Genomic DNA, 13969 nt, shown 5'->3' on the forward strand with positions numbered 1-13969 from the left:
CTCTATAAACAGTTAAATCATATGTTCACATATATTTGTTGCTCTCTGTCAGAGGAAAATTTCTCAATGATGGAAGAATTTGCCATCAGACTTGCTTCTAGTATTTCAGGCCCATTACTAATCCAAGCAATTACTCCACATGTAAACTATAACAGGCACCTGATTTGATCTAAGTCTCACTTATTTCTTATTTTTCCCAGTTTCTTTTGCATTGGATGTAAGACATTCTCCTAAATAAACCTTGTTATTGTGCTTAATTGAAAACAACATGGGTGGATGTGATGGAAAATAATTTCACAGAATATAGACACCAGTATCTCAATCACCATAAATCATAGTGTAGATGTAGTTAAGGTCTGAAGTGCTCATTTATGTTCAGTGAAATAAAATAAGCACTTCTAGAGTATGATTCATCCCATCCTAAAATAGATGGTGAAAATAGGTCAAATGACTCTTATCCTTAATGCACCTTTTTCTCTCTCTTCCCTATCAAGAGAATCTTAGGTGACACCCTCACACAGATACCTGAATTCTGTGAATCCCACCTTGTCTAGCTTACCAGCAATTTTTATGGGTCAGAATAAGGCTTATTCATTTAAATCCTGAAAATTCTAGAGACTCTTCAAGAGGTCTAGGTACTAATATATGTGGGTGTTTCAGAGTAATTCTTTTATGATCCTCATATCATACTTTTTTTCCTTCTCTCACACTGTGATTGCAGCTTTTCTGTTAAAACAGCTGTATAGAAAGTAAGTAAAGAAATAGGCCAGTGGTGAATTTCCTATTACATCTTAAACTGAGTATTTCAGAAGGGAATTCAGACAAAATTAAGCTGAGATAGAATCCTTTTATTTATTCTTTCACATGACAATGTTGTACAGCATTCCCCCAAACTCTATGACCCATGAGTTTTGCACTTTCAGGAGTAAAGAATCAAGATCTTTAACAATGCTATGATGTGTTTTTACTACAATACCAGTGAGTTTACACAAATGTTTTATGTGGCTTTTGCAAAAGATTTGCTCTTTTAATAATGTTCAGTGCCTGATTACCTCTGCCCTCCCACACCCTTAATTATATGTAAATGTTAGAACCCTTGTCCAGCCAGGGGCTGATACTTATATTTCACATTGTGTTTTGCCCCAGCATGTCACTGGGACAAGTTTAGAGAAAATGCCCTGTGTCTTCTGCAACAGATAAACCTTAATTCCTCTGCAAAGCTGTGTGGTTCAGCCCATTCTTGTGTTGAGAAGCAGGCCATCTGGAAGTCCTTTACAGTTTTCATTAACAGAGATTTATTGAATGCAATAATATAAAATGCAAATAAGTGAATCAGAGAAGCATTCTCTGTGTTACATACATTGATTTTAAACTCAAACAACTGTATATTTTCATGCTTTGCATCTGACTTTCCATATTTTTGCAGTGACAACACATTTCTCACTGTTTTGTGTGATGCGTGAAGATCCATATGATGGCCTGTGTGAAAGGCAAGGATTGGCATTCCTCGCAGGATGCCAAAGGAGGTGGAGGGACAATACCACAGGAAAATGCTGTTTTTCAACTCACTCTACATGCACTGGCTGACACAAACCCTCTCTGAGAGAAAACCACTGTGTCTCAGGAGAAAAAGGGAAATCATATCATCCCTAGCAAAGAATTGCACACAACTTAGTAGGAGACCCAAGCCTGGCATTAGACAGGACTGACAATCACAAAATCATAGAAAGACTAGGGCTGGAAAGGACCTCAAAGATTATCTACTTCCAACCCCCTGCCCTGGGCAGAAACATCTTCCACTAGACCAGGTTGCTCAGCACTCCATCCAACCTGGCCCTGAGCACCTCTAGGGATAGGGCATCCACAACTTCTCTGAGGAACCTGTTCTGGTGTTTCACCACCCTCAGTCTAAAGAATTTCTCCCTATTATCTATTATAACCCTACTCTATTTTAGTTTGAAGCCATTCCACCTTGTCCTGTAACCACATGCCCTTGTAAAAAGTCTCTCTCCATTTTTCCCATAGGCTCCCTTGTAGGTACTGAGAGGCTGCAATTAAGCCACCACAAGGCCTTTCCTTTACCAAGTTGAACAATCCCAATTGTCTCAGCCTTTCCTCACAGGAGAGATATTTCATCCCTCTGTAGTCATGTGTATTCCTACACCTCTGCTCATCTTGGTGACTCTTTTCTTGACTCACTCCAACAGGTGCATGCCCTTCCTGCGCTGAGGACCCCAGAGCTGAATGGAGGTGGGGTCTCACAAGAGTAGATGGGGTTATTCACCTCCCGCAATTACTGCCCTTAAAAGGTTGTTGGGGGAATCTGCTGGGTTTAAGGAGCCGGGCAGTTGGCACTTGGAACTTTTAGCATTTTTGAAAAGGATTTTGTTTTTTTCTGTCACCTATGGATGGGAAGGACTTCAAACAACTTGAATGTCTATACAGCCCTTGGCATCAACATCCTTGACAAAACAAATTTCTTGCTAGGTTATTTTACCTCATTATCTGCTGCCTTATGCAGCTATGATTGATAAGGACTGCATTTTTTTTTTAATCTTTCCAAAATGATAAATGATATGAGATCTCATTCACAAAACTGGGTGACCTAGTTTGAACCAAGCATTAACTCTGTAGGGACAGATTTCCCCTTACATCCATGTTCCCTCTATCAGAAAGAGTAACCGCAATAAAAAGGACTTTGAAGATGCTTAAATTGTAAGTACAAATCTTGAGAAAAAATTGGGTGGATTGAACTGTATCCTCTTGGATCAGCAAGAGACTATATCTGCTTGGCTGTAATGCATACTTTAGATCTGGAAAAGCAAAACCATAGTGGTTTATGTATATTTTAGTTTAAAAAGCTTTTTCCCTGCAGTAAGATTATGTGTCCAAATGATGCTACTGCTGTTTATAAAGTAACACATGAATACAATTGAATTTCTTTTGATGTACAGTGTCATTATCTCAGAGATCAATAACTGAGCTAAAAGAATTGTGCCTTCTATATTAGCATTGCTGTATAGTTAATTCTTTTGTCTACTGATCTATAGTAGATACAAACTTCTTTCTCCTTTTAATTCTCTTGGACATTGTTATAATACTGCATACTCTGAAAGACTTTTTCTAAGACACATGATTGCCAGTGTCTCTTATCATTACCAACACTAACCAGATGAAAATTTTTGTAATTATTTTTTACTCTATTAATTCTCAATCAAATTCTTCAGTTGCTTTGGTCTTTGTGAGACATTTCTCATTCCACTTGCACATACTGCATCAAACCTCTAGTGTCCTTCCCCACTTTATTATGAATCCTTTACATTTCAAAAGTGAGTACTACAAAGTAATAAAGCTGTGAAAGAGTCTTGAGGATCAGACTGAAACTGACTTCCATTTTTTTTTTTTCACATTTGCTCATTTCTCCTGGGTAGTCTGTCTACAGTTCGGTTTCATGGAGTTCAATTCATAATATCCAACCATTCTGATTTTGAGCCTATTTGTGGAAAACTTGAATGATTTTTCCTGTAATCTACCTAGAAGGTACAAATGTCCAGTTTTTGGTATTTAATATATGCTTGCTGTGTTCACTACAGCTGCTGTTGAAGCCAGATTCAACAGAACAAGGAGAAAGACAATATTTGTATTGTCCACATCTGCCCTGTTTTGGATCCCATGTTTGGAGAGTCATAAACACAATGTCTTTGCAAGGCACTTTAAACAGGTCAACTGAATGTGATATGCTTAGGCTGAACCCAAATCAGGGCACAACAAGGCACTGTATAGTGTAAGCCAGTTAGCCTGTTCTGTCTGTGGCGTAAAGCAAATGCATTGCTCTGGAGGAGAAAAGTCTCTCCCTCTGAATTGGGTTACATTCAATTCCACATTCTTGTACCATGCTGTCATTCCCAAGAAAAAAAGTGTCACTCCAAGTTTGTGCTAAATCAGGGAGTGTCTGTCTATGAACTCACACCAAGCATAGTTTTAACCAGTGTCACCACTGCCTGAACATCCTCTCCTTGTCATCATGCAGCACCAAGTGCTAAATTTTTCTGCAAATGTCTGAGATTTTTATGTTGTGAGCCATGAGCAAATTTGACTGATACCATGCATGAGTGCCTGACCCTGTAAGCTGGACATGGTAGATGTTTTCTTTAGCATTGCTTTTGTATATGGTAACATTCTGCATTTTACTTTCTGATTCATAAGTACAAGCTAAAGAAATGCAGAAAAGATCAGTAACAGACACTAAAGGATCTAGTTACAGAAACTGACATAGCCACGTTTTTAAATGCAAACACAGTAGTTTATTTAGACACACACATGTACTTATGTGCACCAAAATGGGTCAGAAAAAGAAAAGAGTGTGCCACTTGCAATCTGATTTCAGTGGTACTGTCTGACCTTGTGTTTTGGCCATGCAACTCTAGTGATGCTTTCTGTAGGAACATTTTGTGTATCTCCACTTGGTAAAGCTTTCTGTATTATATGTGGATTCAGTTTTGTAGAGTCATAAACTGAATTAATATTTAAGCCACCTAGCCACCTTTTGCTTACCCCTTTAGAGGAGAAAAAGAAAATTTATGTATTTCTATACTCATGACACCTTTATCAGAATCTAAAAAAGATTTCCTTACCATGTCATTGTGAAAATTGTCTAGTTCAGGAGAGGTTCAGTTCACCTATGCATCACAAAACTGATAAATTCAGCTGTCTGCTGGAGCAGACAGCATACTCCAAAAGGTAAGTGCTAAAATATCTAGTATGTTGGAAGATAACCAGACAGAAAACCTGTCTGCTCCTGCATCAAATTCCCAAATTGGGTATCTAAGCTCCAACAATTAAAATCTTTCATAAGTGCTCAAAGTCACCCATTCCATTTTGTTGACTGTGTCCTTACATAGTACATATTATCTTTGGTGCTACTGCGTCATTTGTTACCTAAAACAGAAAGAAAAAGTAGGTGTCCCATTAGATAGTTAGAGTGTCACCATGTACTTCTAGTCTGGGAATTCTGACATATTTTATGACTAGATTTTAATATAGACTTTATATTGCACATATACACAAATACATATATTTTTTATAATAATGCAGGATGATGCTTGCAAATGAGCTGCTGAGTTTGGGCTGTACTTGGTCTTTGATGCACAATTCTGATAGGCTTTAAAGGAGATGAACTTTCCCAGGGTGGATTTTCACCTCTATACTCAGACTTTTACAGGTTCTTAAGCTTAACACTGTGGTGCTAACACCGTCTGAAAGCAAAGGCCAAAACCATTGTCTTCTCTTGTCTGGTCTTGACTTTTTTCATATGAACATCTTAATCAATATTAGTCATATTTTATTATGACAAAAGCAGGATTTTGTTTCTGTATATATTGTAGGGAATTGATGAGTTCATCATAAGTTACTAAATGGACAGAAACAGGTTTGTTCACTTGTGTGTCATAAATACAATATTCTTTGTTAGCCCAGAGTTTCTTCTCTTTTCTCCAGTCAAGCTCTCCATGCTTTTAAACTTTCTGCTGTTAATAATGATTATTATTGGATCAAGTGCTGCTATACCTATGAATTTTAAACTTCTGTATGAAAAAAAAAATCAGCAAAAATCAATGCAGAGCATATTAAGTTGATGAGATGATGATTTGGTACAAAATTTTTGACTTAGGATTCTGTAATATACTTTAACAAAAGATGTTTCCTGAAAATACTTACTTTAGCAAACAATGTTTCCTGAAAGATTCCCTTAGCATGGAAGCCTTTTGTAAATTCTCAGTATTTCTTTGTTGATATATCAATATTTTTGCTAGCTCATTTTCTTACTCTGCCATTAAAAAAAAGTATGCTCTCTATTTACTTCCCCCTTGCACTGATTGTTCCATATTTTTCTTCCTGAGAGAATGAATTTGCAATGTAGTTGTGATGAAGTCATGCTTTGTGTTCAGAAACAAAAATGCATTCTGCAGGAGAAACAGGACATTCCAAAGTGTCCTGTTCCTCAAGTGTTTACAAAGATGCTGGTTCCTAAATACAAGTAGTCAGGAAGCAAAAATAGGTAGCTATTCATAGCATTAATTTTTAAGATTTGTCTGTACTTCAAATGCAGTTTTCCTACTATCTAGATTAGATTCCTTAGCAGCCATTCTAAATGTCTAATTGAAGAGTAGCTTTCTGAAGAGTCTGTAACTGTCGCTTGGCTTCATCCTTCTCTGTTTGTTCCTAAGGTTTCTTTCCTCTCTTGTTTTCCTTCTGAAACAACAATGCACTCTATTTTGGGGTTGCTAGTCATGATTCCAGGAATGGGAATCCAACTCTTGAGTACAACAGGCTTTACATAGTAACTTCTTGGCAGAAATTCAGAAATGCTTTGGCCAAAGGGAATTTAAAAAAAGACCCAGAACAAGGGTAACTTGAAATGAAAGACATTCACAAAAAACCCCCCAAAACAACAACAACAACAACAAAAAAAAAGTGTGAAAAACCTCACAAAACCTCACATAAAAAAAACCTTCAGCACATAAAAGACTGAAGAATTGAGATAAATTGTGATATTTGTTTTTCATGCTTAATTGAAAGCTTTTTGCTACTCTATCACCAAGTATCATGAATACTAAGATACTTCTCTTCTAAATGTGTATGTGTATATGGGAACGTTCTAACCCCAAGCTTGCCAAACATGAAGTCCTTCTGTTTGCTCTCTTTCTAATATTAACTCTTGATGGAGGATTGGTTCCATTCAGCAAGGGAAGGAGTTTAAGTTTTCCCTAAGTCTGGGGAATTAGCATAAGAATGGTCCTGGAAATGATGAACTGTCTATAACACTACCCTGCTCACAAAGAAATGGTTCACAGTTCCAGGGTACCTGTCTGGATGCTGCTTCTCTCTCTCCCCCCCACCCATACCCCCCACAACACAGGAGAGATGTCTTTGGGATCAGAGGCACAGCAGGATCTTTGAGATTTGGCACCTGACTATGTCTCTTTTTGTTTCCCTCATAAGTACCTTTCCCTCTTTGGGGTTATTTCTGACTTATCATTTGCCCCACTAATCATGTCTTCCTCTTGAAATGACTGTCCCAGCTGGCAGGACATGGACACCTAATTCAGCCTTTCTCTCATACCTCAGAAGGCTTCAAAAAGTAGATGATCTATTCAGTTCTGTCTTTAACAGTTCTTTCAGGATTTCAAAACCCATAAATTCCCATGTTATTTTGCTCTACTTTTCTGCTTTTATCGTTTTCTTGCCTCCCTCCATCCTCAAATCAGTTAAGAAAAAGAAAAGGAGTGCACAGGTGACAAACAAACACACTTTTCCAAAGAAATGATAGACCTAGTTTTTGCCAAGGGGAGCCACCTCTCTTCTTTTAACATTTATCTGTTATTGCTACATGTACTAAAGCCCCTATCATATTTTGAACACAGTAATTTTCAAGCTATTTAATAAAGTGTACTGTGTACTTATGACTCCTTAACCAGAAAACCATACCCTAATGGATAGATTTCAAGTTCCTGACCCAAACCCCTTAATTAACTGTAAACCAAACATTCTTATTCTTCTTCAGAGGAGTATTATGTTAGTAGATTTGGAAGTTAGTTCTGAAGGGACCTGTTTTATAGCACCACAGATCCTGAGGGGGGGAAGTAATTTTCTATTCCAAGAAAATATCTACCACTAGTACCACTGAGAAGAAGAGCTCCAGTTGTTTGGTTTTTTTTTTTTTAAGCCCTAATGACTAATTTTTCTTCCATAATCACAGAGAGCCCCTTTTACCTGATGATTTTTCTTCAGTCTTCAGCACTCTTCCTTTCCTTCTTCATCATTCATCAGCTATGAGGTCATTAATTTAAAATGGGAGATTCTCAGTAATGAACAGAGAATTTCAATGTAAATCAAAACTTCTCCAGCTGATAAGTTAATTTGACAGTAAGGCAGCTCAGCAGCCCTTTTGTTTTCTATGGAATTTTCCAGACAGTCCTTTAGGCTGACTCCAGAGAAATCAGGACCACCATTTACCATGGGCCTCTAGTCTTGATGGAGGTCCTCAAAGAAAACAGAGATGACATAATTTTCCATCTGCTCCCAAGGTCTCTATACCTATAAATATCTCTGTTCTACTGTCTGCTGGCATATGTTTGATCATACTGTCAATGTATGGATGCATGCCAAAAAATTGTGTACGCCCATTAAGGAACACTTGTTCTCTGGCTGAAAGGGCCTCTTTACACATGTCTGTCCTGAAAAAAAAAAAAAAAAAACAAAACAAAACAAAAAAAAAAAAAAAAAAAAAAAAAAAACAAACAAAAAAAAAAAAAAAAACAAAAAACAAAAAACAAAAAAAAACCCCCAACAAACTTGCACAAAAGCTTAATCTCCAAGATATGACAGCTAACAAACTCATTACAGTCCATATGGGGGAAGGGACAAGTGGGACAAGAAACCACAGTACTTCAGATGTCCACTATGTTTTCACATACAAACAGCAATCAGAAAAAAGCTTTGGAGCCAGCAACGGAACACACTTTTTATCAAACTAAGTGTAGATTGACTGTGCTGAGGAAACTCCACAACATAATGCAGGATCTAGTATGCGGGGATTCTGTTAAAAATCATGTGCAGCCTGTGGAGTTCAGCAAATTGAAACGTGCTGAATTAGCATTAACTTCTCTGTCCAAAGAAATTTTACAGGGCAGATCATTGTTTCTGTTATGACCTAGGTTTTCCCTACACAAATTGTTAGATCAAGGAAAGGGAGAGGGGCAAGCATGTACTTGCTTCATTGGTGCTCTGACTGCACACACGCTGTGCCGGTTAGGGCAGCTGAGCTCCAGTGTACATTGGCCAGAGGAATCAAGAACATGACATTCTCTTCATGCCTCCTGGACTATGCAGAGCTTTTGTATAGAGAGATGTTTCACCTGGTATGTAGGCATGCTCCAGAAGCATGATTTTGGCAAAAACTAAGCTGTAATACCCAGTGCATGTGGACAGGTGAAATAATGGCAAGCCACACTTCTAGTTGAGACACTGTGTTATGAGAGTTGTCCAGTACAGTGTTCTACAGTTTTGCTCTAACATCCTTAAAACCACCTCTTGTCCTATTTCACATTGCTTTATATGCAGAAGGGACTAACAGGACTTGCCAGGAGGAAAAATGGATAGAGACAGAACTTCAGAAACCTTCTGCATATTTGGTTTTTTCTTCTGAATTTCCAGGGAGTAGAAGTAATTGCAGAGTATGTTCCTGTGCAGTTATTTCTGGGAAAGGCCACTGGTAATGGCAATATCCTTGGAACACCAGAGGTGGTTATTCTGCAAATGAACACTGGCTCCATTACTGCTGTGTTCTCTCTTTAATTGTGATCACAGCATTCTCACAGCTGTCCTTTTTCATTCTCTTTTTCACCTTCAAAACAATTCCCTTTTCCAGGTGTCTTTTGAGGCCATATCTTTGATTGTGATGAGCTATAAAGTGACTTCTATTCTGACTGCCCTGTTCCTACTTCCTCTTGGCCTGGACCATTGGGACCACAGCCAAAGAAGCCAAGGATTAATTACAGGGCTGTGCAAGAAAGAAGACCCTTCATACTGGGATTATTGATGAAAAGCCAAAATATTTTGAGTGCTTATAGCACCAGGGCCTGATCCTGTCAGCAAGTCACACACAGACCTCCCATTAGCGCCATGCGTGTTCTACAGGCAGGCAGCTGGGGACCACCAGCCCCACTCAGAAATGTCTAACACATCTGCACAGGACTATGAATGACACATACTACATGTGATTTTCCACATGTAATGCAAACTCAGCCTTGCTGCTGAAGCATTGCAGTAGTTGAAAGAACACGTTTCTCAGATCCTTTCCCAGACTTTTATGATTCAGGGTAGTTAACTGGAAATGCAAAAGCCAGCGGAGTCGCTGGGTGGCTGCTCATAAGGAATTTTGATGCATCAGTAAAGGAGAGAGAAGTCATCTTGCAGCACACTTTGTGCTATCAAAGGCGTGCTGGGGCAGTAATGCTAATTGCATTATGCTGCGTTCAAATAAAAATGCTTGAAAGCAGTTCTGTCGAGCTTTGTGAATATGTGCACAGAGCTTGTGTGTGTGATTGTTGCAGTAAAGTGAAAATGTCTCTCAACAACCAAAAAAAAAAAAAAAAGAGAAAGAAAGAAAAGAAATATGTCATTAGTACCTCACGAGAAATTTTCCCTCCAGCTTGTAACCAGTAATATCATCCACTCATTTCCCCTTTAAGACATTTTCAAAGAGGTGGTTTCTTGATCATAAAACAACCAAAAAACCCAATAAACCCCCCAACCAGAACAAGACACTCCATTGCACATGCTGCATCTCAAGGGAAGGATGAGACACAGTAAAGGGCATGCAACAGATGTTTTTCATGTTGCTTCATGCACTGTTGGAAGGCTCAGACACTGTAGTTCTGAGCATGGTGAAAGAGCCCATAAACACAGAGCAGGGTCACTAACAACATATTTTATTTAGGAAGAGATTTTAAAAAATTGATTATTTATACATGCATAGAAAAAGTCCTAACAAAAGTAATAATCTTGAATCTTTCTACTCCACTGCAGCCCTTACAATAAGATACAGAAGAATACAGAAATTAGTAAAGATTTCTAAGTATTTAAAGTTTCTGAACTAAGAAATATTTATGCTAAATAATAACCTTGGTAGCATCTTACAAGGACTATCTGGATCTGTGCTAGCTTTGAATCATGGGATTTCAAGGGAATTTTTTATTATAGTTTTGGCTCCAGTGTACTAGCACCATGTGGGTTTTTGCTTTAAGTTCTGGGTTTGAATGGACCAAGTACTGCAAAGCAAGACTCTAAATCAGGAAAATGTGGTGAGTTTCATATGCTTTCCACTCAAAACCATATCTTGGCCCAGATTCCTGTACAACGGAGCCCAGCTTCACTTGAAACTTAGCCCACATTTGTTGAAAGCGTTTACAAATCCCATCAAAACTGGCCCAAGTTTCAAGTTTGTAATAAAATCCAAATTCAAGAGTACTTCTTGGCTACAAATTACTCTCCGTTCTAGTAATTCCTACTTGTTTCCATTAAAAGGAAAAAAAAAAGGTCTCATTCATGCTGATTTCTTCCTGTTGCACTGACAAACCTGAAATAATTCCATTAACTCATCAAGGTTGTTTTAGATTTGCACCAGGATAGGTGTGAGCAGGTTGAGCAGAGGTTTTATTAAGATAAAAGTGGGAAGCTGGGTATACTCCAAGGCCACAATTCCTAAAAGCAACCCATGCCTTTCTGTTGAAGTTAACAAAATGCAAATTCAGCCTGTAGGCTTCCTTGGGTATAAGCAAATATTTCTGGCTACAACCATGGCACTTGAAGTGTCTCATCTTGGTGGCATCCCAAAAAGCAATAATCATCTTTCTGAACCCAGGCTGTGGCAGCTCCCCATGATGCCTGCCTCCCCCACTCCCTCCTGCCCTTTCTGCCAACACCGACCTCCGTACAGTGACCAGGGGATCAGGCTCGAGGATTGTCCTTTGTTTCCACCTGTGTCCATGCCTTGCAACCAAGCAAGACTTCAAGCAATAACATTTACTACGAGGATGGTTCTGGAACATGCAGCTGGGACCACCAGCAAGGGTGGGAGCACCAGAGTCTGGATTTAAAGTCACTTAAACCATCATGAAACCATCCCTGGGCTTGCAGAAATAGGATTGTGTAAGTACTGTGCTTCTGCATTTGCCAGGCTCTGCTATCTCACTGTACATCCCAGATTTGCAGGGAGATTTTATCATATATTAATGCTATTGTCTGTCGTGCAACATTAAGAATGATATCAATGACACACCTGTTACATGATCCACCACTGGATCTTATTGTCTGAGAAAAGTCCACCACAAGCAAAAAAAAAACCAAAAAAACAAAAAAACCCCCAAAAAACCACCAAACAAACAAACAAAAAAAACCCTACAGCTATTGCTATCCAGACACCAAACCATAGTAGGAGGCTATCTTATGGTCACATTTCAGTAAGAACAAGACAGGCATCATAGCAAAATCCACACTGCAATGTTATGGTTGTCACCTGATTTGAGACTGGAGCTGCTGAGACCTAGCAGGGATGTAACACGGCAGGTAAAATGCAGTGGCAGACAGATTTTTGCTCTGGATGCTTAGTCCAGTTACCCTTTTTGCACTTCCTCAGGCAGGAATCCTCAGGAGAACTCACCCTGAGACCCCATGGCATTACCACAAGCCGAGGCCAGGCTTGCAGCACTCTGCCCTCGCAAAACCAGTCCCTTGGCTCTGTTTTTCATTCTTTCCTGTTCTCTGGGGAGAAGAGGGAGCTAATTGAGATACCGACTGGGGAATCAGAAATCTACATTTTTGAATAAGCCTTTTTCAAAAGGCAGGTTTGCTCCTGTGCAACCTTTCCCACTTCACGCTTTGTTACCCTGAACGATGAGTGTGTTGCTAAATAGCCCCCCAGCTCCAAGCTTCTGATCATGACAGAAATATGTCCTGGACATATTTCCTGTCCATGACAGAAATATGGAAGGACTCCTCACAGGCTCCTACAGTTTGCTCCCACACTTTCTTATCTTCCAGAGGCAGCCCAGAGGCAGCTTCGAGCAGCTCCACCGCACCTGCGGCTACTCTCACCCCTCCCTTCCCTGACCCTCTTCTCCCCTGGAGAAATTCGGAGGGCTGGGAAACCTGAGGCAGGTTACCTGAGGCCCTGAGCCGTGAAAAAAGATGTGATGGAGTGCAGGGAAAACAAAGTAAACGCCATGAGAAGGCCGTCCGTCCCCCGCTTGCCCCCCTTCGCCAGGCGGACCCACCAGAAGCGGCCGGAGCGGGAGCCGCAGCCGGGCCACAGGGCTGTTTGATTGCCTAAGCCTGGTGGCCAGACAATAGGACCAGAAAGAATGGCTGCTTCCTTCCTTCCTGTCGAGTGTTCTGCCTGAGTGAGCAAATTCAATAGCACTTCGCTTCGCAGCAACACCAGGCTCTCTCGCACAGGCGAAAATCAACAAAGAGCCATTCTCGGGCATTTCCAACTGCACCTAAGCCAAAGCACTGAGCTGTGGAGCCATCCGGCCTGGGGAGGGGAGCCACGCAGACGTCGCTCTTGGGTGTGCGGCCAGGCACAGTAAACATCCAGGTTATTCTTTGGTGATGGTGAAGGGCTGCTCCCCCGCCCAATGTCAGGCACCAAGTAGTTTGGTTCCCATCCTACCCCCAACCCTGCCACGTACTCTGTTGGTTTGGGGGAATTTTTTTTAAATTTTTTTTTTTCCCTGTACTTTCCTGATGAATTCGCTGCTTTAAACCTCTCCTTAAATGCTGGTTGAAGGGTGCTACGAGGTATTCACGCGTAACTAAACTAGGTGAAGGTGACACAAGAGTTGCTGTGTAGAAAACCTAAGCCTGCTGCTTTCTGCAGACTCGAGTGGTCGCACATTTAAATCACAGACTGGTGGAAATAAAATAGGTGTCAGCGAATGAAAGCATTTGATAAAAGCAGGCAAGCAGATGACTAAGATTATCCTCAGGTAGGTATAAACTGAAACACCAGCCCCTCTAAATTTCATGTATAAGAAAGTAAGATAAAAATTATGTAATGCAGTTTTTATTAGTATAAGGCTCTTTTCTCTCTTCCAGATCCCATTCTTTAGTTCAGTGCTGTGCCAAAATAAGAAGGAACATTGTGTTGCTAAAAAGACAAGGACCCAGGACATGCACACCCGAAGCTGACAGTCAGAAGTCACACTTTTTGTAAGCGCTGAATTTCTAGATCTTTAGTGCCTCTGAAGTGTGTTCAAGCCTTTCCCTTGCAGAAATAAATGCATGCTGTTTGTACATCCCTTTGCAGCACAACAATTGGCACTGAGGAATTCCTGTGCATCTGCAGTAAGGCATCTCCCCTTGCACTTGCATGGCATGGGACGTGGGGGGATACCGAGGGACGTGTTCT

The 13969-nt window shown here is 40.0% G+C and overlaps 1 long non-coding RNA gene across 1 annotated transcript; it reads left to right on the forward strand.

Annotated features, from left to right (window-relative positions):
- Window positions 1-12969: 12969 nt before the first annotated feature.
- On the forward strand, window positions 12970-13764 carry LOC136285994 (uncharacterized). Its single transcript, XR_010719659.1, has 3 exons — window positions 12970-13156; window positions 13439-13547; window positions 13657-13764. It is a non-coding gene; the product is annotated as an uncharacterized lncRNA (long non-coding RNA).
- The last annotated feature ends 205 nt before the right edge of the window (window positions 13765-13969 follow it).

Source organism: Chamaea fasciata, unplaced genomic scaffold (genome assembly GCF_029207755.1).
Source record: "Chamaea fasciata isolate MVZ Bird 193981 ecotype frontalis unplaced genomic scaffold, bChaFas1.0.hap1 SCAF_2, whole genome shotgun sequence".
Lineage (NCBI taxonomy): Eukaryota > Metazoa > Chordata > Aves > Passeriformes > Sylviidae > Chamaea > Chamaea fasciata.